Source organism: Chiroxiphia lanceolata, chromosome 7, assembly GCF_009829145.1.
Source record: "Chiroxiphia lanceolata isolate bChiLan1 chromosome 7, bChiLan1.pri, whole genome shotgun sequence".
In the NCBI taxonomy this organism is placed as follows: Eukaryota; Metazoa; Chordata; class Aves; order Passeriformes; family Pipridae; genus Chiroxiphia; species Chiroxiphia lanceolata.
Window position 1 is genome coordinate 9,608,557 of NC_045643.1, and position 25,860 is coordinate 9,634,416.

The following is a 25,860-nucleotide window of genomic DNA, read 5'->3' on the forward strand; positions in this document are numbered from 1 at the left end:
TAGTTGTAAAAATAGATATTAACAACAGCTCTAGCCCACCACACATTTTTGTTATTGGTCTTATTTTAAGCAGCATCTGCTTTTGCAGCAGCTTTTCAATATAGTAGACTTGATAAATCCTCCTCTCGATATCTAGCTTGAACTACCACTGGCAAACTCAGTTGTTAATTAAATATAACACTTTCATTTGGATGCTTTTTTGATATAGATGTGCAACAGAAGTAGGAAAGAATATTGGGTTTGAATGACAGTGATGAATAATATTAATATTTACCTGCTATTGGAATCTAGAGCTGCTCAAATGAGCTACAGAGTCTTAAAATCTTAATTAAAGGTTAATGAAAGAAAATATTGAAAAATCTACTCAAGGAACAAGAAGTGAGGAAACAGGGTACTCTAACTCATCCACAATACTGCCATTTTCAAGCAGAGAAATTGCAGGAATACAGCTTCCATAAGAGAATATGTGTAGCTTTGAATTCACCTTTTGGCTTTCTGAGCTTCTGGGCTGTAGGTACAGTCCCACAGTCTTTTTTTTTTTGGACAAATTTTGCAACATAAACCAGTGAAATATTTTAATTGGTTGAAAGTCAGAGTGTGTATCTTCATTACATTCCTAAGGTATGATACTTATTATGTATTAATAACACCTTATTATCTCTTGTCATGTATAATAAATATAGCACCTGAATATTAATTTAGTGTTTTATGCCAGCTAATAAGGTTTGAAAACAGAAGCTCTGATTTCTTGCACAGCTCATATGTTCTTTAAGGGTGAGATACCTCTCTTAGGGAATGGTAAATTTGTAGACCTCAGCATATATAAGGTTGGACATGTAGAAATGACAGTTTTATTAAATACTCTATAATTGAAACTGAATTTAGGATGAATTTTATGGTTCTGTGTTTGTGTAAATACTAGAGCAATGTACATTTGCTCCTTTGTTTTGTGTTAGTCAGCTTTAATGCTGCTGCTGCATTTGAATTAACTCAAGAATAATCTCTTTTGAATCTGCAGAAATACCACTAATGCTGCAAAAGTAAAACACTCGGGAAGCTCGTCCTTATGACTATACATTTTTCCCTCTGGCAATTGTATCATGACTAATCAGATGCAAAAAGCGTGTCATTATCAATTCAGTATTGTACATTAATATATACACGGCAAAGGTAAAATTTACAATGCCACTGCTTCTTACCTTGCAGACTTTTCAAGAGCCCAGGTGCTTCATATTCATAGCACATTGTCACCTAATGATATCTACCCTGCAGTCACATGGGGGTCAAGATTTTTTTAAAAAAGAGTAATAATGATGAGTGCTTCTCTGGATGCTTAATTTAGTAATCTTTCATACAGCCATGCTTCTCAGGAGTTAAACATTTACAGTCTGATGGACAGATCTCCTTAAGTCTTCTTGAAATCACAAAATATACTTTACTTTGAAAGACCTTTGTTTTTCCCTTGATAGCAGAAGGAGTAATAGGAATAATCATTACAGTGATGCCATCAATACTAATATCAGTAAACATTAAATTATTAATTTTTGTATGTGTAAGAGGCAAAGGTCAGGGGGAAATTTATGCTGACAACACAGATACGTAAATGAAAATTATTCTTTACAGGGAAGTGCTTCAAAATACTTTCAGAAGCTTGTTCTTAATGTCTAGTAGTCTCTCTGGTGTACTGGATATGTATCTGTGAGTCAAATCCTCAGATTTCTTCTAGGCAAGCAATAGATTTTTTTCAGCATCCCAGAAACACATACTTTATAAGGTCACTTAGGAAAAAAATGAAATATGCAATATGCTATGGTATCCAGCACTAATATTTACACAAAGTTGATCTCATGGATATAGCTACTGGCAAACAAAAAATAACTCACCTGCCATTAGGTCCTTCTCTTTCTCTTAAAAAGAAGAGTTCATAAAAGATGCATATTCCACTTTTATTCTGAAAATGTTCTTATCTGAAGAATAGTCCAGTGGAAACTCAATTAGCTCAGGACAGATTTACTTAATTACTTGAGAACTTGTATATAACTTATGAGTATAACTAGCCAAAGTATTCAATACTATACATATCATAGGCAAAGACCTTGACCTAACACAGTCTTTATCAAATATGGCATAGTTAGTTGTCATCAAGTGTTATTACACTTTAAAACTTGTGATTGTACTGGAGAATTATTTAGTGATGTGTCTTAGGAGGATATTGCACCAGAGGCCATTTTGACCATGATAAACAATTTATTACAAGATTCTTGCCAGATGTACTTATTTTAAAATGTGATATTGTGGTGAGAAGGAAGGTGTGAACTGCTGCCAAAGGCAAAGAGTATCTTCAGATTATCTCAGTAATTTTCACTACCCAGCTATAACACCAAGCAAATGCTTCTACCTCTCTAATAATTCTTCACTGGAGACATACCCCACAGATCCCCTCTGACACATTAGCTAGCTTTTAAATCCATGACTCACCTGAGAAAAAACTTCACCTGTTTCAACACAGTTGGCCTGAAAATAGCATGTCATATACTTTTGGGAATGGCCTCTGTTTCTAATAAATTCCAAATGTCCCCAAGCTTTGATGGTCAGACACAAGTCAGAAACATGATGGTATAAACTGACTGTCAAGTGCTTTGCCTTAGTCAGATGACCTGAGTGGACTGTGGAGATTCTGATTTCTTCTGCTGAATTTGGTAGAATTTTTTAAATTTTTTTGTTTCTGTTTAAAGTTCTCGTCTGGGTCATAGTGAAGGTCTTGAATTTCTTTAACTTATTTATTAGAGATGAAAAATAAATTTTAAAGTCAGCAACACATTGTTGACTATTTCTAATTGATTATTAGTTGATAGCTATTTATTTTTATTTGTGAAATCCTGTCCTGATTTTGAGATAGGAAAAAGAAATGGAATAGAAAACTCAGAGCACTTCAAAAGGAGATACAAAATGTTTCAGAATTTTTTGGTAGTAGTAAAAATAACAACAAAAATGCATTTTCTAAAATCTCTGTAAGCCCCCAGCTATGGGATAGGTAAACATTATGATTAGCTTGTAATTAATGTGTTAAATCTATGCAACTTAATTATACACTTCTGTTATCCTGGAGCATCCTTTTCAGTTTGTTTTAGAACTAACCTAATCACAGTGGCATTTGAATATTCTTACTATGGAGATTTATCATATTTACCAGGATTTTTACAGTAGACTCATCTTTCATGCAAAGTTCAGGTGAACCTCGTATTTGAGGAGCCAACTTATGAACAAAATGTTGAATCATGGCTGTAGCTTTTTGTCTTGTTTTTCTTCATGCCATTAAATACCCAAGATATTTGTGCCACATGTCTCGCTCAAACTAAAAAATAAGCCCCCACATCAAATCTTTGTGGCTTTTTTTTTTTTTTTTGTAAAAAATGCTCAAGAGTCCATTAAGATAAAGTAGTCAGGACCCTAGTAAAGCATTTCTACACACCCTTCTAGGGTAACTCTACATCCTCCTACATATGCTTTCATGATTTTTTTTTCTTTTTTCTTTCTTTCTTTCTTCCTATGTGCTTAAGTAGTGTGGAAATTAAAACCTACTTAATAATACAATTATATTTCCCTGAAAAATAATCTAAGGAAGTTTTAATTGTGATTTTATCACTGCCTTACGTTCTCAAGTTCCCATCAGTAAGTACATAGCACTATATATAATTTCTCATAAATTGGTTGCCACCACATATCTTTATAGATAGAAGAGACCTTTGTGTTTGTCCAATTCCCTCATATATCCCATCAGATAAATATATTTCTGCATGCACCTAGCAGACTTAAAAAAAAATCATCTTATGCAAATTCATTTTTCATTTTCTTAGCATTATCAGACATTTATTTAAAAGCAACTTGCTATGAAAACAAGATCTATGTAGGCTGGTGTATTCTAAATTAATTTTTGAGAGCCCTATTATAATATAACTATTCATTGAAAAGCACTCTGATAAATGTCCACTTTGATCTGCGTGGCTGGTGCGATGCTCTAAATGGAAATGTGAATCCACTGGAAGGAGCCTGATTGAACCAGATACACCAGAAACAAATTAAGATGCAAGAGATGTTGTTTAATCAGGCTGTGATTGTACTAATTTAACTCATCTGGGAAGTGAAGGGCCATAAGTTGGACAGTGCAGATGATGATTATTTCTTTAATCATTTCCACGTGGTAGGAGGCAGTGACTGTCTGCCCTCTGCGGCCGGGCCTGCGCCTGTCTGCAGAACAGAAATTTAGGCCGGAGCAGAAGTAGCTGCTCTTCTTAAACACATGGGCAGCCAAAGGGCGTGACTGCCCCTGGACAAGGCACGTGTCATATCAGTGCCAGAAAGCATCCCACAGGGAGCAAAAGGTGGAAGTATATAGGAGTACAAAATATGAACTTTCTAAGCCACTGTGGTAAATCCACAACACGGAAAAGGGATTATCAGCTTGCCACTGCAGCTCAGCTGTCTAGCCTCTTGAAGGTGTGCCTCCCATCAAGGTTAATTTCAAGCATGATTTATCAGGGACCCAAAACTCAATGGGTGAAGAACTCCACTAGATACTTGACATCTGCCAACTGCAGCAGCACGAACCCAACTCTGTTCCAATAACTTTCCAAAAATGCCGTGATCCAACAACTCTCTAAAATGCCATAAGAAAATAAAATGCTTTGCCCATGTCAGTGTTATTTTTAAAGATTTCTGATATTTTATAGGATAGCTCTTGCATAAAAACTAATACCATGTTAATTCTAGGACTGGAATGTTGAGAGTTGTTATTCTGAGTGTGAGGGGACTCACCCTTTAGGACTCATAATTCATTATACTTAATTCAACATACTTAATTCAACTTATATATGCAAACTATATAAGTCAATCATTGACACATAAATGATTCTTCTCTCTGTATTTTAAAGTATGTCTCCATGAATAAATCTGCTTTAGATTTTCTCTGTCTCCTCCCATACTTTAGAAATTCCCTGTTCCCACCTCTGAGTGACACTGTGCTATAACAACACCACAAAAATATGTACCAACAAAACTCAGGGGAAAATTACATGGGTCAAAACAGGGGATAAGGGCCTGGATGCCAGCTCTGTTGTGGAAAAAATATATGCCTTTGCAACCCCAGAATCAAATTTTCCCACCTTTTAGAGTACCTATTAATGTATTTTCCACATCATTCCCACTGAACATCCTCCCCCCTTTCAGTTCTGTGCTGACGGGAAGTGCACTGTGTGTGTCACTCTTCCATCTTTTCCTTTTTCATTTCTGACATGGAAGAATTAATTGTCCTACTGAGGTAAGACAATTCCTTATCCACGTCACATTAGGGTCCTTGTTTATAAACACTTCCCTTCTGTGCAAAAGGAAATATGTTCATACAGAAAGCAAGATATTATAAATACAATATTATTGTTCTATGAAATAGGGGGACAGGGAACAACATACTGAAATCTACTTTCCATAAATCTGTCACTTTTCTGGAATTAGTTCAGGGACGTGCTGAAGCCAGTAACAAAAGTCCCATGATATTCTGGAATGCATAGTAATAGAAAATAAGCATGCCTCTGTAAAATTTTTATTTCATTGGACAGTGATCTCATTTCAAATGGCAAACCTATGCATTACGAAAGTAGGGATCTGTATGGGGTTTGCAAGGCAAAGTTTGGATAGAGGGGGCACCACAGAGGCAGCTTCCATGAGAAGCTGCCGGAAGCTTTCCCATGTCTGGTGGAGTCAATGCCAGGTGGCTCCAAGGTGGAGCCACTGCTGGCCCAGGACAAGCCCATCAGTGATGGTGCCAGTGCCTCTGGGATAAGAAGGGGAAAAATCCTGCACAAATGCAGCCAGAGAAGAGGGGAGTGAGGATGTGTGAGAGAAACAACTATCCTGAAGTTGAGTCTGTTTTGCCCGTGACAGCAATTTCTAAGTGATCTCTCCCTGCCCTTATCCCAGCCCACCAATCTTTTGTTATATTTTCTCTCCTCTGTCCAGCTGAGGAGGGAAGGATAAAGTAGCTTTGGTGGGCACCTGGTATCCAGCCAGGGTCAGCCCACCACAGTGTCTTTCAGTTTACAATACTGAAAAAAATTGAAATTAAAGCCTGTGTAGCAAGAGGCAAGACACCTTTGACTCACAATGTCTCCCCACAAATACTCATCATCTTTCAGCAGTGTCTAGGTATTAACAATTTATTTGGTATGAATGCAATAAAAACCTATCCTCTAAAGCTTTATCCTGTGCTATTTGAAGTCAATAGGATTTTTGTCATTGACGTTAAAGTGGGGTCAAAATCCTAATTAACAGTGTCAGCTCCATCTGTCATTCAAAGGTGTTTCATAATGAAACATGATTACTAGAACAGGTTAAAATGCAAGTATTAAATCTACCTGCAAAATGTAAGTGTTAAAAGAGAATAAGTGCAGATGAAGTGTAAAACCTGCACCTTTTAGGTGCTGAATACCTTCTGATGTTGCATGTCTTTTGGTTATTTAGTTATTTTATATCTTGGTGAGGTTTCCTAGGCTTCTGTACAGAATGTGTTTGTAAGCTCACACCCCTGGGTAGCCCTGAAATCAGCTTCCAGGCACCTAGGCACTGCCCAGAGCTCTCTTGAGGTGCTGTTCTCTTCTGGCCTTGTGATAATGCCTCTACAGGGCTCCTTCTTTGGATTCTCTGCATGATTCTGTACTGAAAGCTCTCAGCTAACAAGTAAAACAGGCTTCTTCCTGCTCAGAATTGGGGAGGCTGTGAAGATTCCTTGAAGATATGAGGAATTTTCTGTATTATAAAGAGTGAACAACCACAGTGGAAAGAATTTGCAGTAGGGTAGTGCATGCTGTGTGAGAATGTATGAAAAGATAAGCATAAAAAGTTTAGAATGAAAATACCCTCTTTTGGATTGCATTGTAGTTGTCTCTCTAGAGTTAAAGTGCATGCATACCCACTGCCCAACTGCAATATCATTAGTTTCTCTATTTCATACAGCTCAATTTTCTTTCATTTTACACATGATCACTCTTTAAATTGTTTTGATTTGTAGTATCTTCACTTATCCTGTAGAAATTCAGTATCTCAAAAAGAGGAACAAAACACATGATATACAATGATCTTCCTATAAAAATCTAAGTGTAGTTCCTCAAAACTTTATGTATAATTAAATAAGCAAAGGAATCCCAGTATGGCTTTTAGGATTATTTAGGAACATGAAATTGGTAAGAGTATTAAACAAAAGCCATAGTATATAATCCTAAGAAGTGTACAAAAACCTCTTTGGGCCTTGCAGTATAGTCTTTCACAGGAATTTGCTTGAGGCATTATGAGCTCTAAATGAATGAGGTGTATTACAGTAGATCAGTGTATGCAAGAGGTCTGCAGAACATTTCTTCAGAGTAGGTGTTTTCAGCATATGTCTGCTCAAGCAATTAAGTGAAAACCTCATATTTAAGACTAAAAATAGTCAAACCTGTGGGAATAATATTTTATAGTTAACAAGAAAGGTCTGGCCTTACATTTCACTTAAAAGAGATTAACCTCTATAGGCCAGTAGCTGTCAGCGTCATTTGCTTTCCTTATCTCTACATATGGTGAAAGGAATCTTTAAAATTCACAGGGAAAAAACTTAAAAAAATATTTTATGTAAACAGTTATGCTTCTGAATAGCAGCCAAGAGAAAATGGGTGTCTGGTTCTGTATGAATCACTCTCTATTACCAAAAATCTCTGGCAAACAAACTGCATCGGTAGGGTGTTCAAAATAACCTAACTGAATTAAAATAGTGTCTCACTGAAAACCAAGGAAAGAAAACAACACCCTGGAGCCATTCAGGTTTCTTTGAAAGTGCCACATGTCTGCAGCCTTCTTGTCTGTGGGAAATGAAGAGAGAAAATGGTCCAGCCAGGCTCCCAGAGCAGACACAGCCTCCAACGGGCCATCCCTATGCAGAGCTGCAGGTCCAGAGACTTTGCACCTCCCCGGGTGGTGTTCCCAGAGCTTTCCGGGAATTCTATCAACAGAACAGGCTGAGAAGAAGGGAGAGAAAATTTACACTCCTTTTTGCTACTAGGGCAGGGACTCAACTGGATCATAGTGTCTCCCTGTGGGTATTGTATTCATCACTAGGAAGTGGCTTCTCCCAGAAAAATGCCTCCTCCTGACAGAAAGTCTTGTAGTTTTTTGCCCTAGTCCAATGTAAATCCCGATGATAAGACTTCCAGCTTCCAAAAACTTAAAATAGATCCATGTAAAAATGCTAACATATCCTTGTAGTTTTGGATTTCCTTTTTTTCTTCAAGAATAATGTTTTCCCGAAATTTAATTAACTGGTGATTAATTTTTACAAAAATTAGTCTTGTTCAGTTGAAGCTTCAGAGTCTTTCTGGAATGGAAAAAGGCTTTGGTTTCACAGAACCAGAAGCTTAAAATTACCTAGAAAATGTAGAAGAAAAATAAATTTTAAATTCCTAACTGGTTTATGAGAAGCCCATTAAATTGAGATACTGCCCATTGAAGACCTAAGACAGCAGCAGTGGCATTTGCCAAAACAGTTAAGCAGCACTACTTTAATAATATATTAGACTAAAATTCTAATTATGATTTATTATGTCTCATAATAATGTACTTGGAAAAGCAAATCCAGCCTCCTGAGTATTTAGCATTTGAATGCTAAACAGATGCTGAACATTTATAAGGTAATTTAAAAAAATAACATTTCTGATGCACAAAACTGAAATGCTTTGAAAATCTCTTAATAATGTTAATGCATCAACAGGAAAAAACAAACAAAACACTTCACAAAAGTAATGCAGATGTAGTAAATAAAATCAATGCAAAATACTAATTAATCACAAAAATATAATTTAAAGTAAGATTTACGGTACAATACTTACGGAAAGTAATAGTTATGTTAGTAGAGGGTAAAAAAATAGTTGGAAATTTAATGAAATTCCAAGTAATAGCTAGTTATCTTCTGATCTGATTGGTTTTTAAATGGTACTGAAGCTCCTGGTGGAAGTCCTCCAAAAAGCATGTTGGTTTCTAGGACTTTCTTTATGATTATTCCTTACTTCTGTATCTTCATTAGTTGGCACAAGCTCTAGAGATGAGTGAAAAACAACTGAAAGCAGCCTTTGCCCAATATTTCCTCTGAGACAATGACTTGGAAGATCCTCCAATAAGCCAAGGTTTTGAGGATTGTGGTTCTGGATTTCGACACCTGAATCATACCTGTCACAATTCGAACATCAGTCCTTTTTGCAGATCATGATATAAGTAAAGCAGAAATCATCAAACTAAGCCTAGATCTCTTAAAGGCTTAAATTAGTACAGTCATCATGGGTCCATTCTTGTACAAATGTGATAGATATATATTTAAATATAGATCAATCTAAAAATTATTCTTTATAGACAGAATTATTGCAGGTAAAATAAAATATGCCAGGTCCTTGCCTTAGAAAATAGAGGCTTTTTTAACAGTGGAGACAGAGCCAATGTTGCCTACAGCAATGGCAAAATGAGTTCACAACAATCATACCAAGAAACTATCTTCATTAAAGTGTATTATTTAATATAAAGCTTGTGCAAATTAAGCCAGACCATATAGTGAAAAACAAAGATGTCTAATTTCTACTTTTAAAGGAAAAAAAATGACATTTTAATTCAGAGCTCTTATGTTTCTGAGAGTCCTTGACTTATAATGATAGGTTGCATTTTGAATAAATCAATTGCAGTGTTCTCCACTTGGAATATATAATCTATTTCAAATTCCAGATTTTGTTGCATACCACTCTCATTTATGTCTTCCCTACAACTGCAATTATTTAAAGAAAATGGAAGAAGCAAAAATAACTCCATTTTCAGGATCATGTTTGAAGGTGTAAAATAACTATTCAAAGCAGTGTATCTACTTCATTTCACAGAGTTGGGGACTGTGGACAATTTTCATGAGCAAATATCCTGGAATTTTGCCTAGTTTTTGCTGACCCAAGCTTCATTTTTGTTCTGCTTCATACCTGTCTTGTGTGCATTCAGCCTAAAACTCTGTTCCTTGTATGGGTAAGGCAAATAAGCTTCTCCCAACATACTTGTTATAATGAGCTAAGAGTTGAGACCAACCCAAGAATTAAGAGATGAGGAATGACTAAGATGGCAGGAGTTAGTTTTTGCTGGGTCACAACTTTGCAATACTTGAAATAGGAAACTTTTTTGATCACCTTTTTTTTCTCAGTAAATTCCCCACTGATTCCCAGGAGCTTCACTTGTGTTTCTATGTCATCTTCCTTTTGGCATCATGTGCCTCACAGCATAAAAAAAAAAAAAAACCAACAAAATGGAAGAAACACTTATCTCACTCTCTCCAGTGAAAATCTTGTGTCTGCTTTTCTCACTGGTAATTTGGGTTTTTTTAGGGGAGGTTTGAAGTCAATTTACCAAACTACTGTTTTGTTAGGGTTTTAGGTCAATAAATGTGCTAGCCTCTGGGATCTGTTTTATTCTAGTGTCTTTTGCCTTTCTGCTGGTAAAAAGTCTGCTTGTGCTATGTTTTTTCAAAATGTTCCTCCTCTTCCCACCTTGAGAAGATGTATATATACATCAACTGAAAACAAGAAAATATAATTGAATGGTCTTATTATTTTTCAGGGTTTTTCTCATGTTCTGAACTTCTCTTATCTCTTGCTTTTATTGTTCAGTCTCTCATTGTTTCTAATCTGCTCTCACTTTTTCCTAGTGATCTGTATTTCATAGAAGCAATAGCAATGGAGTTAATGCAAGATCTTTATGTAGGCATTACTGTGACAGCTGAACTTGTTGAGTGATCTCTTTGCCCAGCACTACCTCTGTGTCAGCCAGACTCACTATCACTCACTATCAGGTTTTACAAACTGCACCTTATTTACTAATCAGGCAGATGAAACAAAACCTTTTCACCTTTTCTCAGCATGCTTTCAAAGCAGGCAGTCAGCATGGAATTTTACCAATAGCAAGCTTTTTCAAGTAATATTCTGTTTCTCTCTTATGCTTTCAGAATTAGGCTCTCAAAATACCTTGCAAAAAAGCAAGGACTAGATTTTGACACACTTTTATGCTGATGTCCAGAGCACAGCTGAAGGAAGGTCAGGAGAATAACCTGTGCACTAGCTCCATAAAAGCTGCCCATAGCAGACAGTCACGTAGCTGATGCTGTGGAGCAGTTTCTCCCTGCTACAACAAGTAAAACAAAAGCCCAGCCTGGTCCAGCAGGTCCCTGTGCCCACAGGAGCCCTTCTGGCAGGCCCCTTCCCTCTTGCAGGCTCATATCAGGGTGAAACAAGTGGCACTAACTGGCCCCCCTGGCTAGTGTAACATTCAGAATGGGACAAAGTGCAAAGGAGAGCGAAAGATATGAAAATGAATTTTTAGCACGAAGCCTCGATTGCCAAGACACGAACATTGACCCTACTATAAGCTAATAAAAGCATTTGAAAACATTTTGAAAATACCCACACAGACCTCTGTAAATTGTGCTCTAAACTAATAATGATATGCTCTACAGAGATCCTTCCTCTGGTTCATTTTCTCCTGTGACATAGGAGAATGCCATCCACTTTTCCACAGAGGAAAATTTGGTTCATATGACCAAGTACGAGATCTGAATGCTTATATTGAAGAGTTATCCAAACTTCATCCAAAGTGGAGAGAAATAAACCTTCTAGGTCCTGATACACAGGAGTCTAATGGAGCTGTATAGATGCAGTCATGTGAATCGCTCTGTAGCAATGCCTTTGGTTGTAAAAAGAGCCCAGGACAACTAACTGAATTTTAGAAGAGATGTTTCCTAGAAGGATCTCTGACTGCCTCCCCTGCTGCCTTGATCAGTAGTGTAGGACAAGAGGAATAAGTTTCTTATAGTTAAGGTCAGGTCCAGCTCCTCTTTCAGTTCCTTTGATTTGAATATTTTATATTCAAATCAAAGAGCAGTGTCTTATTTTTAAATTGGGAATTAGATCTATGAAATCAGTGCTCTAAAGTCATGTAGTAGATGAGTTTTGTTCTATCTTCAGCTTCGTCAAACAAATCTTCTCAAACACAGCTCCCTGTTTGTGAATTCCCATCAGCATTGGAACATGGCAAGACATGTCTTGTCTGTGCGTCTGGCTTTGGATTTAAACTGCACTAATTGCTTTCACCTCCTCCCAAGCATAGACAGATAGAGCACTGTGTTCACTGAAAAATGTCACTTCCAGCATGTGCTTGGCATAATGTTTCATAAAATTTACTTTAAAAATGTATTTCTGACCAGAAACAGAATACCAAAATACTTCAAGCATCTCTCCCTGCCCTCTCTATGACTCATTCTTGCACTTACAGATTGGAAGCTATTTTAGATAAATAGGATAAAAAGAACTACCAGATCAGGATTATTTCACATATGGATGTTTGTACATAAATACATTCCTAATCTGACTATGTGATGTGAGCAGATCCATTAACTTCAAAGTGAATTGCACCTGTAACTGTATTTACAGGAATATAATAATTATTAAAAATACACATACGCCTTGGGGTTTTGTGTGTGAAAGGATCCTTTCCACTTCTCCATTTTTTTCTAACAGTTATTAATTCTATGCAAAATGCTTAAGAGGTTTGAACTAAAATGCATTAAAGAAATCTCTTCATTGCAAGCTAAAACATGTATAGCAAATGTAGTGCAATTTTGTCTCCACTAATTGCAGATCAGTCTTTGGAGAGATCTATTTCACTTTATCACGTAATCACACAAATTAGGTCACGTTTGCAGTTCATTGTGAGACCAATTATGAAAATATATGAACCACAATGTATTTTTTTTCTCTTTGAATCTTTATATAAGACCTTGCCACTGACTATATTTGTAGAAGAAAAAAAGCCATTAGATTATGAGATATTGTTGTTTATGACTTGTATTACAGTGGCACCAGGCTGCCTCACATTAGATGACATTTCCATTATATAACAAATTATGAATTTTAGGTAGATTACAGTCCGAAGTGGAAAGACAGATCAGGGAATTACTCAGTTCCTCATTTCCACTGAAAAGAAAAAAGCAAAAAACCTGTCTGATAATCTTCTGAACTGAAGCAATATAACTAAGTGTAGGCACAGAAAGAGTTCCCTCCCTGGTCAGAAAGATAAAGACAGTAGTTTAATATTAAGCACATGCTACTCCTATTGAATAAACAAGGACATATTTTTAAGATTAAACATGTTTCTCCAGGGCTTTCTTAACTGGCAATCAAAATGACTTGTACAGTCACACAAGGAGTTTATGATATACAGGATACAGAATTTCTTAAATCACAGTGAAGTTTATCAGCTCTGAGATTTCCCTGTCTTCCATGAAAACAATTGAAAAATAACTTTTTTGGATATGAGATACTCACGGTAATTCCTGTAATAACTAAGTACATAGTTACAGATAAAATGGTATCTAACAAAATCCCTTCCATTTTATTTGCTGGCACCAGATACAAATTATATTTTCCAGAATCCAATAATCCAAAAATATATAGCTAAGCATGTCTGAGAGAGTGCCTAGAGCTGAGAATCTTGCAGCCTGACTGGGACATGAAAGATGTCAGCCAAGGCAGAAGGCAGCAGATGAAAAGATGGTGTTTGCTGTTAGTTTGATAATAAGAGGGTGAGTGCTCCAAAGTTCACTCACAATTCTCTGGTATCTTGCAATAACTAAAAAATCTTTTCACAGCAACACAATAACACATTTTATATAAAAGTTACAATTTGGTAACCTTTCACAATTTCACTGCCTCCATCTCATTGCATAGGACCATGATGGGGTCCCTTTGAAATGCTGAGAGATAAGAGAATGAAAAAAGAAAGAAAGTGTGGGAGGGAGAAAAAGGTAAAAGGTTTCTGCTCGGGGTTCTAAATTAATACATTATTGATCAAAACTTGAATCAACAAAGTTCAATGATTTGGTCACAACTAGCCTTTATTCTTTTCATCAATTCATATACAGTCAATATCCTATTATATTGCTACTTTGAAAGGTTGTCTAGAGGAATAATGTGCTTGAACAATGCCTTCCAGTGAACATATCTGATTGTAACTGTGGGATTCATTTTTTTTCCCGGTTATCCAAGAAATAAATAGGATCTGTAAAACACACAAATGGCATAAGTACTGCTGCAACAGTTTGGGCACTGATATGTAGCTGACATTGGTGAAATCTATGCCACTACCTAGAAGCATGAAAGAAAGATTTGATTTTTTTTAATACACGTATGCTTGACTAAACACTTCTATTTCTTATGGCTTCCCCAGGAAGTAGTGTAGTATCTTCTGTGTACCTCAAGCCAGAGTTAACTTTCCATGTGACTTCATTCACTGTATCATGTCGAAATTAGTGGTAGGTGATTATAGCTCAATGTAATTAGCTGTGTGTATTAGATGAGCAGAAATGCACCCCGTGGTTGATTACACTGATTTTCAGCCAGCAGTGGCAGACATTCTTACATGTGCCCAGTGCTCAGGGCACCAGTCTTGGATGAGCTCTCTGTGCCTGTGGTGTTGCCCCTCTGGGGCAGGGGTTGCTGGGGGGGGCACAGCACCCTGCAGGCCAGAGACACCCCTGGCTAACCTGTTATAACAGGAGCTATAGGATCCCTGCCAGTGGAAGTGTTGGCATCTGCTGGGATTTGGACTACTTTGCCCAATAAGATAAAAAAAAAATAGCCAAAAAAGATGGTATTATTGACAATACAATGGGAAAAAAAGCATCAGGAAAGGGGACTTTTCAGTTAGAAACCAGTTATTGATAAGAATATGTAATATAGATAACACAGAAATAATCTGTGTGTTATACACATGGTGGTTATTCGGATAACGGTGAGTGTTAGGTGTTTGTCCTTTCAGTTACAATGAAAACATATTTAATCTTTTGATTCCTTGGAAAACACTGATTTTAAGACAGCTGGACTGAGACCAAAGTACTGTGCAAACTATTTCATTTTGGTTTGGGTTTTTTATGAGCAATGAAATAAAAATAAAAGTGGTGGTGTTGATTAGCTATGGAGTCGTGCAGCACCCTCTGCTAACTTGCAGCAGATCTGGCTCTACAGAGAAATGAGAGTTCAGAGAAACAACTTTGCCTTTCACTTTTTCCAGTTCTATTTTTTTTTACTTTTTCTTTCATTTTCTTTTCCTTTCCCTTGTTTATTTTTTTGTTTGTTTGTGTTTGTTTTCTTCTTTATTTTTTTTCTTTTTGAAATAGCTAGAAAAGCCAGAGAAGCTGCAAGATAATGAGACTGTTACCAAACAATAAAACTGTATCCCCATCCCCTTTGGTAACTAGCCAGATTTAATGTCAAAGCCCTGTTAGCATAATGTGAGAGGTAGGAGAAAGCCAAGCAGTTGAGCTTTGTCCCTTCCTTCTTCACTTCCCTGTGGAAGGACAGCAGCACCCTGACCTTGATTTCTGCAAAGGAAATCCGTGTTCTCAGGACCCTTAATCTCGACCTGTAAATATTGAGATGGTTGGCTGTGTTACACTAATTGCCATTTAAATCACCTCTTGCCATCCACTCCATGGATGACAGGTTTCTGCTGCCAGTGCCAGACTCTCCAAGGCTGATATCTTGGCTTCCTTCCCCCCTCCTTGTGCTGCTTGGGGTGAATATGAGCACTAATGAATGTGAGACTGGAACTTCTGCATGCTGTAGCAATAGAGACACTAGAAATTCAGTTTAAAGCCTGATTCTATTCTCTGATGAGGTTCTAAACAACTTATTACCAGTGCTTGTGAACTTGTAAGTACAAGAAATTACATTAAAATGATATATTAATCTTACATCTTCAGAAAGTTCTACTGGAGAACCATTGGGTTATAAGGAAAAATGAATTATAAAAATCAGTACTGAACACAAATAAGGGACAACTATAAATGGAACATTTTAATTGACCATTCCAGCCTCGTTCAGCTCTTCTGTTTATTTCAAGGCAAAGGCAATAAAAAATATGATTCCTAAAATGAGAGGTATGCTGTCTATTGCTTAATAGTTATAAATAATTCCTCTTTGCCTTTCCTTACATGGTTCTAGTGGCAATTCTATAAGTGTGAATTCTTTGTTTGTAATTAAAGATAATAATTCAGATTACAACAGGTTCCTTTGTCCAAAGTTTGGAGCAATAACTATGGAAAGCAAGATTAAGCAGAGGTCAAGCCGTTTACTGCCACACAGTGTATTTTGCAGCAGTTTTGAGAGATACCATGCATTGTTGCTATCAAATTTCATTCTAATTTGACCCATCTTTTCTCAAACAGTTGAGCTGTCTTTTACACAATTTCATTGTTTGTTTATTTGCAGTAGAACATCCCAAGACTTTAAGCCACAGGCACGATCACAGTGAAAAAGTGCTGAATTATATGTGGGGTTTTGTTTGCTGCTGTTTGTTACTTGTTGCTCATGACTCAAGTGCTGCCAGGATAATGCATCATTTCTGGTGGCTCATTCCACACATGCACAAGGACACCATTCGTTTCACCACATCCCAAGGGAATAAGATTGAAATTTAGTTCTGTGTTCAGCCTAAAGTTTGCAAGAAAGTGTTTCTTTGAGATCATATATTCACTGCAAATTTCTTGGTCCGAGGCAGAATTTTATCAGCCTGCTTGCTTCACAGACCAAAGAAAATATGCAGCAAAACTAAGAGCATGCTTTATGGATTGTATTATAAGGTAAGGAGGTGGGGCATAAATTCTAATCTTCAGTAGCCGAACCACGTGCAAATGTGAGAACTCCTTAAACTATACAAGATGAAATATTAGCTCTGGCAACAAAAGACTTATGAACTGAAATTATTTGAAAATCCTTTAAATAAGGGCTGTGAGGCTTCAGAAGCTCAGGGTGGAAGAGAACAGTATTTCCTGTTGTTGTTGATAAACTCAAATACCAGATCATCACACATTGGGGCATATTGTGAGTTGGAATGGGCTGGAAGCAGGATGACTGGAGAGACAGAGCAGAGACCTGTCTCTAAGGTTTTTGTGACAAGAATGATGGTAGCTATTACGTAGATAGACTCCAAAACCTTATTAGGTCCACAGTTCAAATAATCCCTGTGAGGTGTGTTTGGGAAAGGTTCTCTCTGTCTCTGCTCCACAAGGTGTTCATCCCAGCCCTTACAACCAGCAATAGTCACATTGTAGGTGGCGTGGCAGTGGTTTGGCTGCCACTGGCAGTGGTACCCTACAAAATGAACTATATGAGGCTATGTGTGTGTGTAGGGGTAGTAACCACTCCCCTGCTTTGACAACTGGCATCCTCACCCTTCTCAGGCACCTCCAAAGGTCTTCGCTGTCTGCAGCCCATGCTGCTCCCCTGTGTGTGCCCACCTGCACTCCCTGCTCTGCCAGCTTCCCTAACACCTCATCAGCTCCCTTCTCCTACCTTACCCTGCTTTGCCCCTTCTCCAGTCCTGAGCAGGAAATCAATATCCTGGCACCTGTGGGCTCTGAACAGATCACTTGGAAGCATTGATCTGGAAACCTTTTCTGAAGAGAAAAGGTTTGTACCTCTGTGATAAAAGCTCTGCCAAGCAGAAAACACCAGGTAGAAAACACTTTGGTGCCTCATACAGAACCTATAGAACTAGCCTAAAATGTCAGAGGGAAAAGGAAAAGCAATATTCTCCATTAAAAGTAGCCTGTGAATTTGATATCTGATCTATGGAAACTGAATCTTTTTTTATTTTTCAGGATGGATTGATTTACATCTAAACTTTATTTTTTAAGGTGACTGTATATTTTAAGTAATTTATTTCCAGTAATTTGTTTCCAAAGCAATGGTTCTGTTTCTATCTAATATTATTGATAATGTAGATATTTATTGGTGCCTTTAAAGGCGGTAAATTAGTACTCAGAACTAACAGGAGAAGGCCCAAAAATTTAAAAATATCCCATTAAAATTTCACTATAACTATTTACACTCTTGCTATGAACATCTTCCCTCCTTAGCACAAAATTTAGAGCTCTCTGGAATCACTTGGATCTATTTCTCTGAAAACTATTAGGAAATCCAAGGACAGATATGATGGAGTTATTCTGGTTCTGACTGCAGCCAAAAAAACCCTTCTCTGTCCTTATTAAAAACAACCGTTATTGTTTCATTTCCTAATGTCAGTGGCAAAACCACAGTATTATGTTCTGTTGACTTTCAAGACATTTGTAATAGTAAATGAGTTACTTTTCCGCAGATATTTGAAAATAAACATTCTCTGGAAACCTGGGTTTCCTCAGAGATTTGAAAATAAATGTCCTCTGGAAATCTGGCAAGATAAAAGAGCTTCAGACAATACCAAGTTAAAGCCCACTGTACACAGTTTTTACTTTTCTGATGTGAAACAAATCCTATACTTCAAAGCATTTCATTTTTCAAGGTCAAGCTGAGGATCTAGTTACATTTTCCTGTACACTTCGATGACTAAACAAGCAGCTCAACCCACTTGTTGCTTGAAAATGTCAGTGAGGACTTTCCCCAACAGAATTCCCAAGCAGTCCAACAATAGAACAAAGCAAGTTTCAGTGGTCTCAGGAGCCATCAAACGGTGTATCTTTATTGCAGGGCCACGTCCACACTTGAAGAGAAAAAGTAGTGCACCTGTCTCTCTGGCACAGCCATCTAGTAACCCAATTCTCTTCTTTCTTACCTTTTCCCTACTTAAAAGAAAGGAAAAGTCTAAAGGCCAATGTGCTAAAGGGAAGTATTTCTGGTTACCTAGTTACTTGAAACACATACTCACCTGTTTCTTTCAATAAGAAACACATATGGACAGACCCATTCTCCTTCAGACATTTCCAACCATAGCAACTCTCAGCAGCTGAAAGCTTGTTTTAAAAGAAGTATAGTTGGAACATTTATTCTCTAATGCATCCATAGATCTTGATTTAATTTAAAATGCCTTTCAAAAAAAAAAGAAAAGTGTTAAATTTGATTTCTTGTTAAGAACCCTGCTGTGTGTTTCAGCTCTCACTGTGTTTACTGTGAGAAAGCACTACAGTGCACTGGTATTATCAGTCCTGGTGGGGTGTATTCTTTCCCTCCACAGAATGATTTACCTCTTCTTGACTAGAATGTGATTCTCGAACCCATTACTGAGAGTATGATGTTTCTGTGGTTTTGCTGGCTTATTTTGAGTTTGGTAAACATGAAAAGTGGACTTCATCACTTAAAAGCATTTGTGACACTGGGCTGCTTACTGTGCTGGACACATGCAAGCTGGTGACCAATTTTTTCAAGTGTTTATAATCCCTATAAGCATTGAACTTTATCCTTTTCTCAGTGGTTGAATAATTCCAGGATATTGCTTGGTGAGGAAACAATGGTGTTAAGACAAACCCTTGTTGCATAGCAAAGTCAGTGTCCCAGCAATTGAGAGTCCACATAAAGAAAAAGCATGAAGACAAAGTCCTTTCTTGCCTTTCTGGGATGTTCTGGTCCAGATTCCATCCTTCACTTCATTTTTATTACCATCATTTTCTTTCTTTTAGAGTACTATTAATTTTCCACAGAGAGCAGTGTTCATTTTATACCTATGTGTACATTATGCCTGTTTTAAAAATGGCAAAAATAAAAATTTTAAATGTTTTATGAATGCCTGAAGGCCCCCTATTAATATCCACAGTGTGGTATAGAGCAGGGCTGCCAAATAAACTTATACCATTAGCATCTATTGAGTTGTCTTGGCAACAGAATAAGGAATCTCACCTCACAGCAAGACCGTGCTGAATGCCCTAACTGTTTGTGACTGATTACAGTTAGTTATCTGCTACCATGTACAGAATGAATGACAATTTCAGGATGGGATTTTCATTCTGGCTATGTGGGATTTGCAGTCTTCAATCTTTTTGAAATGCTACACATAAGCTGATTTGCTTTGCTGGACTCTGGCCATGCTCAGCTCTGTTTTTTCAAGTTTTATCATTGGTGGCCTCTCAAGATTTTTACTAGAGTAAAGCCTCTCATAGGCTTCTTGGAACCATATTCATATTTTCCTCTTTCTATATTTCAGGTTATTCAAATGCACACTGCAAACAAAACATTCAGTGCATTTAAATGAGAAAGCATCAAATATATATCTTTCCCCTTGCTTGTCCTTCCCTGTTACGATTATTAAAGCTGCTCTGAGTCAGAGCCTTTTACAGAGTATTTTTTAAATTGTTGGGTAAGATAGTACGTGAAAACTCATAGGACAGAGAGGGAGATCTGTCTGTGAGTAGTTTCTTGCAGCAGCACCTCTTTCAAACTGTAATGTTTCACAATCTGAGTACTTCTCATCATGCTGTATTGCCCCTTCTTACAGTTCTTGTTTCATAATTAATCATAAAATATCCTGAGTTGGAAAGGACCCACAGGGATCATCCAAGTCCAACTCCTGGCCCTGCACAGGACATCCCCAAGAATCACACCTTGGTGCTGTGACCACTTCCCTGTAATTTTTCTCTTCTTTTCCATTGTCCCAGGTGTCCTGAGCTTTACTGAATAAAGACTGATAAGTAAACATAAGCCAGTTGTAGAGCTTCTTGGAACAACAAGGCTCATTTCCTTCTTTCCTTTTAAAAAAAGTAAATCTTTTTTTCCTCTCTTTTTATCTATTTTGGACAGAGGTAAGGCTTACAGATAGAAGCACTGGTAGCATTTGGAGAGCAATAGCAAGTACAAAATGCATTCTTCAGAAACATTGGCAATTATCGTAACATCAGTCCCACTCCTGGCATAGTCTAAAATACTGCAGTCCAGAAGTCAAAATTTAACTCACTCAGAATGTTAGCATGAAGGAACAATATCCTAGGAGCTCCCCAGGACTGCAGGGTCACTACTCTGACGTAAAGATCACAGAAATTGTCAAATATGGCTTAAGACTTTCTTAAAAGAATGTATAGAGTGAATTTTTACAAGTTCTCCAGACTTCATCCCTGAAGAGTTACCAGTTTAGCTCTTAAAGTGCACCTCAGAAATATAAGTTCTCAGAAGTGATATTCCCTGACCATGATGAGATTTCAGGATTCTTGGAACTACATTTCCAAACAACTGACTCAACATAAACTCTGTTGGAGGTCTGCACTTTTGACTAATTATGTAACCCTGAGAAACCTTATTTATTGTAAGTCCTAAAGAAGACTTTTCTTTCTGAGAAACACTTGGAAGGCATCATGTCTTGGTGACCCATGCTAAATAAATGAGCTGTCCGAAAAAAATAATCTCTTGCACATATTCCTACTTTCCACATAAATGACACCCTGTGGAAAGAAAAGGTGTTTGAAGAACTGATTCATCAACATCTTTCATGTCCATGACAACTTCAAACAAAAAAGATCCAAAGGAGTTATTCAGTGCTTTACAACTTCTTTTTTCATTTGCTTAAAGAGGTCTCAGTGCAAGCACTTTCCAACATACAATAAAAGCTCAGGACGGTCTCTTAAAATGTGTTCACATTAGAACATTGCCACTCAGATAAGTGTCTTACAATCAAAGAAAGGAAAATATAGTTTCTCACCCATTGTAGTACATATGAAATAAAGAAACTGTTGGTTTAGCTTACCCTCTGCAAATTGCTACTTTTAGGGAACATAGCATGGATAGAATAATAGATCTTTTCTTATCTCTAACGAGAACTAAGATTTTTTTTTTTGTTGAGAGTTAAAATCAAAACACCAGTCAGTATAGCCTATCCAATCCAGTTCTTTCCTCCAGTCTCTTTCTGTCCCTTTCCCAGAGTCTGAAGTCAGAAGTCACTTTTTAATTTGTGGTTGGGGTTTTTTCTCCCTATTTATCTGGAACTCCCTTTTTCTTTATTCACCTTGAGACAATAAATCACCTTTTCTCTCAGTCTCTCTCCACAAAAATCTTGCTTTTCTCCTTCACTTATAATTGGCTCTCTTGCTTTATGGTGCTCTGTGATACTTATCCAAGAGCAAGTAATATAATGAAGAGCATGGAAAAGACATACTTCTTAAAAACTTTTCTAAACCTGAAGCTGTCTTGGCAGTATGTCAGAAAAATGACTCTTGAGTTTATGTTTCCAAAAGGATGTCAGGAAAAAATCAGTCATCTCATGTCTGAATTGTTTAAAAAGGATACCGTGTTCCTGACTCCTATACTATCCACCCATGTCATGAAGGATTGCCATTAGAACAGTTCCTATGGAAAAAGACTGAGTGTCTTGTGCTCATTGTTTGAGTTTTGCACAACAGACCAATAAATCACTGTGCTGGCGTTCACAGGAAGCAAGAAAGCACAGCCAGTCCCATTGGCTGCAGATGTGCTCTTTCCTATGAGCTGTGTCACCTTTTCTTTGGAGACCTTGGAGTGCTCATTTGCAGTGTTTCAGATATGGCTGCCTTCCCCTGGGCAGGCCTCCTCTATCATCTCCAGCAGCCTTTTACTAGGGAACAGGGCCTGCTGCTCTGGGACCAAATGCTGTGAAATCTGCTGAGAGATTCTCATTGCCTTCAGGGGACTTTAGAACTCACATTGCATCTGTACCACTCCTTGGTTTTCTCACTAAAATCATTAATCTGCATCATCTTTTGCTCTCTTTCATGTACCCTGAGCCATAGCATGATTTCAGAAGAATGTACAAAGGAGTGTGGCAGTGGCAGATACTTGATTTGTATCTCACTTTGGTGGCAAAAGGCCTTAGTCACTCATTTTCACCCTTTAAAAGTGGTGTTATGAAGCAGATCAAGGGGTCCTTTTGGTTGAAAAATCATTTTGAAAAAGACCAATTTCTATGTAGCTGGCTTAGTTCCCGTGGCTATAAATATGCTTTTACTATGAAGGTGCCAGAAAGCCTAAATGAGTATGAGGGGGAGTGAGGCAGGCATTTCATGGATCATAGAACTGTTTGGGTTAGAAAGGACATTAAAGATCATGTAGTTCTGACCTCCTGCCATGGGCAGGGACACCTTCCACTAGACCAGGGTACTCAAATCCCTATCCAACCTGGCCTTGGACACTTCAAGGAATGGGGAATCCACAGCTTCTCTGGACAGCCTGTTCCAGTGCCTCACCACCCCCACAGTAAAGAATTTCTCCCTAACATCCATTCTTACCCTGTCCTCTGTCAGTTTGAAGGCATTACCCCATGTCCTATCCCTCTATGCTTCTGAAGCCGGTTTAGGCAGTCCTGATTTAGTAGGTCCTGCAACTTAGCATGGTAAAAAGGATCTTTAAATTCTTGAGGAAAAGAGAACCAGAAGTCATTACATGGCTTTCTTGATTCTTGCCTAGGTCATATTTACTGCAATTTTTTTTCATGGAGTTTTCTGGTTTAGTGCATCTATAGACAGATACGGAAATTGTCACCAGGTTAATTCATTGGTTGTCATCAATCTGCAGCCTATATGTCCATGGGTATCCTTCAGATGAACCTATGTTCTAAGTACAGTTCTAACTATAATTACCTTTCAGAGTTGCAAAGTGGCAATGGTAGAGGACACAATCCACAGAAAGTATCTAAAAGAGTGTTTCCAGTCACACACCTTCATGGCCCTCAGTGGGCAAGTGAAGTGTAATGCCAGACCTGTGAAAAGCTACTAATGTTAATGGGCAGGATCCAGGAGTTTATCAAGGCTGCTAATTATTAGTCATACCCAGAGTAAGGTGTAAAAGCTGATCTCTCTTACATGAGGGTGAATTAATTTCTTTAGGCAGTGGAGAACATTCCCTCTGCTGCACTGCAGCACACCTTAATTACACTTGCTCTGTGCTGGCTGTTGCCTACTAACAATAAATAGTAACAGCAAATTTGCAGTATGTTCACACAGTCTAAGGTCTGGGGAGGTCAAAACACCTAAAGCCATTATCAAACCCTGGAGCAACTCCTACACATTATTTTAGAAATTCTGAAGAAATCCTGAAGCTTCTTTCCTTCTTGTTTAATGAACAGCAACAAGAACAAAAAAAAAAAAAATCTAAATAATATCTTCACAAATTTTCCATAGAAAATATCTGAATGTTTTAATTTTGACCCAGGGTTATAAGTTTGGATTTTGACTAGGAGGAAAATAGACTTTTAGGCTTCCTGCAGTCCTGCTTCTTACACTCACATCAGACTCAGACTAATTTACGGTGGAAAATGCTTCATTCATATGTAATATGTACTAAGGAGAATCCTTAAGTTCAGGATTCTTATAATGTGCGCATATATTTGATCTAATTCAATTTTCTATCATCTTCTGCCTTACAATTAATCTATTTTATAAGATCAAGGGGCTAAAAGGGCTGTGGTTATTGCCTGCATATAGCCTAGTCAAAAATACCTACAACATCAATGACGGACACATTTGGTCTGCAAGGACAGAACATTCTCAGAGTGTAAATGGTTTATTTTTCACCTCATTTGCACTATTTTTAGGTGGTCACTGTCACTCAGAAACTAGACAGCTGAATGAAAGTGTGTCAAAACAACTGAAGATTATATGATCACTGGTTTCCAGGCAATGCCCTAAGACAGGCTTTTGCACAATATGGTCACTAGTAACAAATGCTATAAGGAAAAAGTCAACTTAAAATAGGAGAAAAAAAATCACATTAACTTTCAGCTTACATTTTTGCATGTCTTTTAATGCCCATACTCTACTTGAGCCAGAGGGCTGTAAGTTAAAAATGTTCCAGAAATATGGGTTTAGACTGCTCTGATGCTACTATTCTACATCTGCTTAGCACGTTTCTTATCCTACAAAAGTAATATGTTGCAGATCAACTTGCAGATTGTGCATGCATTTGAGAGTGAATGAGACTTCTCTACATTTTAAAGTATAATATACAACACAAGCACATGATATTTTCCTCACCTGTAAATATATTCTGTGAGTTGAACCATCTGCACAGACCACAAGTTTTTCCCTATCTCTGGAAGCCAAAAGCATGTTAGCAGTCAATCAAGGTAACAACTTCCACTTCTTCTCTCAAATTATCTCTTTCCCCCTAGCTCCCCATGTTCATTCAACCTGAAGCTGAAAAAAAAAACCCTTAAAGTGGATTCATCTACCTGTTCTAACCAGAAATTTATTTCCAAGTCCCTCTGGGGCCAGCAGTCCTTGAGGCAATGGGACAAATCAACATGCAAAACATCTTCAGAAAAGCAAGCTACAGCTCTCTGCTGAGCTCCAACCATGACTGTCTAAATGGCCATAGCAGGAATGCAGGAGGTAATTACACACCTGGAGGAGAAGCTCAAGGGGAGCAGAGGATGAGCAATTGCCAGGAGAGCGTGAACAGTGGCACTGTCAAGCTCTTTCTCTAAGGAAATCTCAGCAGGTGCCCATCCCATGGTCTGGAGGATGTGTCAGCTGGGTCCAAAGGTTCAGGTCATATCAGACATGCCCTTGCTATGACTGTCCCCACAGCTTAAAGTAGCATGGAATGTTTCTAATTTGCATCCCTCACTTCATGGCAGTGTAAGTGACAGCACAAGGAGCAGTGACAAGGAGGGATGGGATTAGTTGGCAGCGTGGAGTTCATATATGTGTTGGTACCATGGGGCTGAAAGACAAGGATTGCAGTGTGTGTGTTGTTATTAGAATCACAGAAGTTTCATTGGATTGACATTGGATTGGATTGGAGTTTGGATTAACAAGAAGCTGAACATGAGCCAGCAGTGTGCCCAGGTGGCCAAGAAGGCCAATGGCATCCTGGCCTGTATCAGGAGCAGTGTGGCCAACAGGTCCAGGGAAGTGATTCTTCCCCTGTACTCAGTGCTGGTGAGGCCACACCTGGAATACTGTGTCCAGTTCTGGGCCCCTCAGTTCAGGAAGGACATTGAGGTGCTGGAGCAGGTCCAGAGAAAAGCAACGAGGCTGGGGAA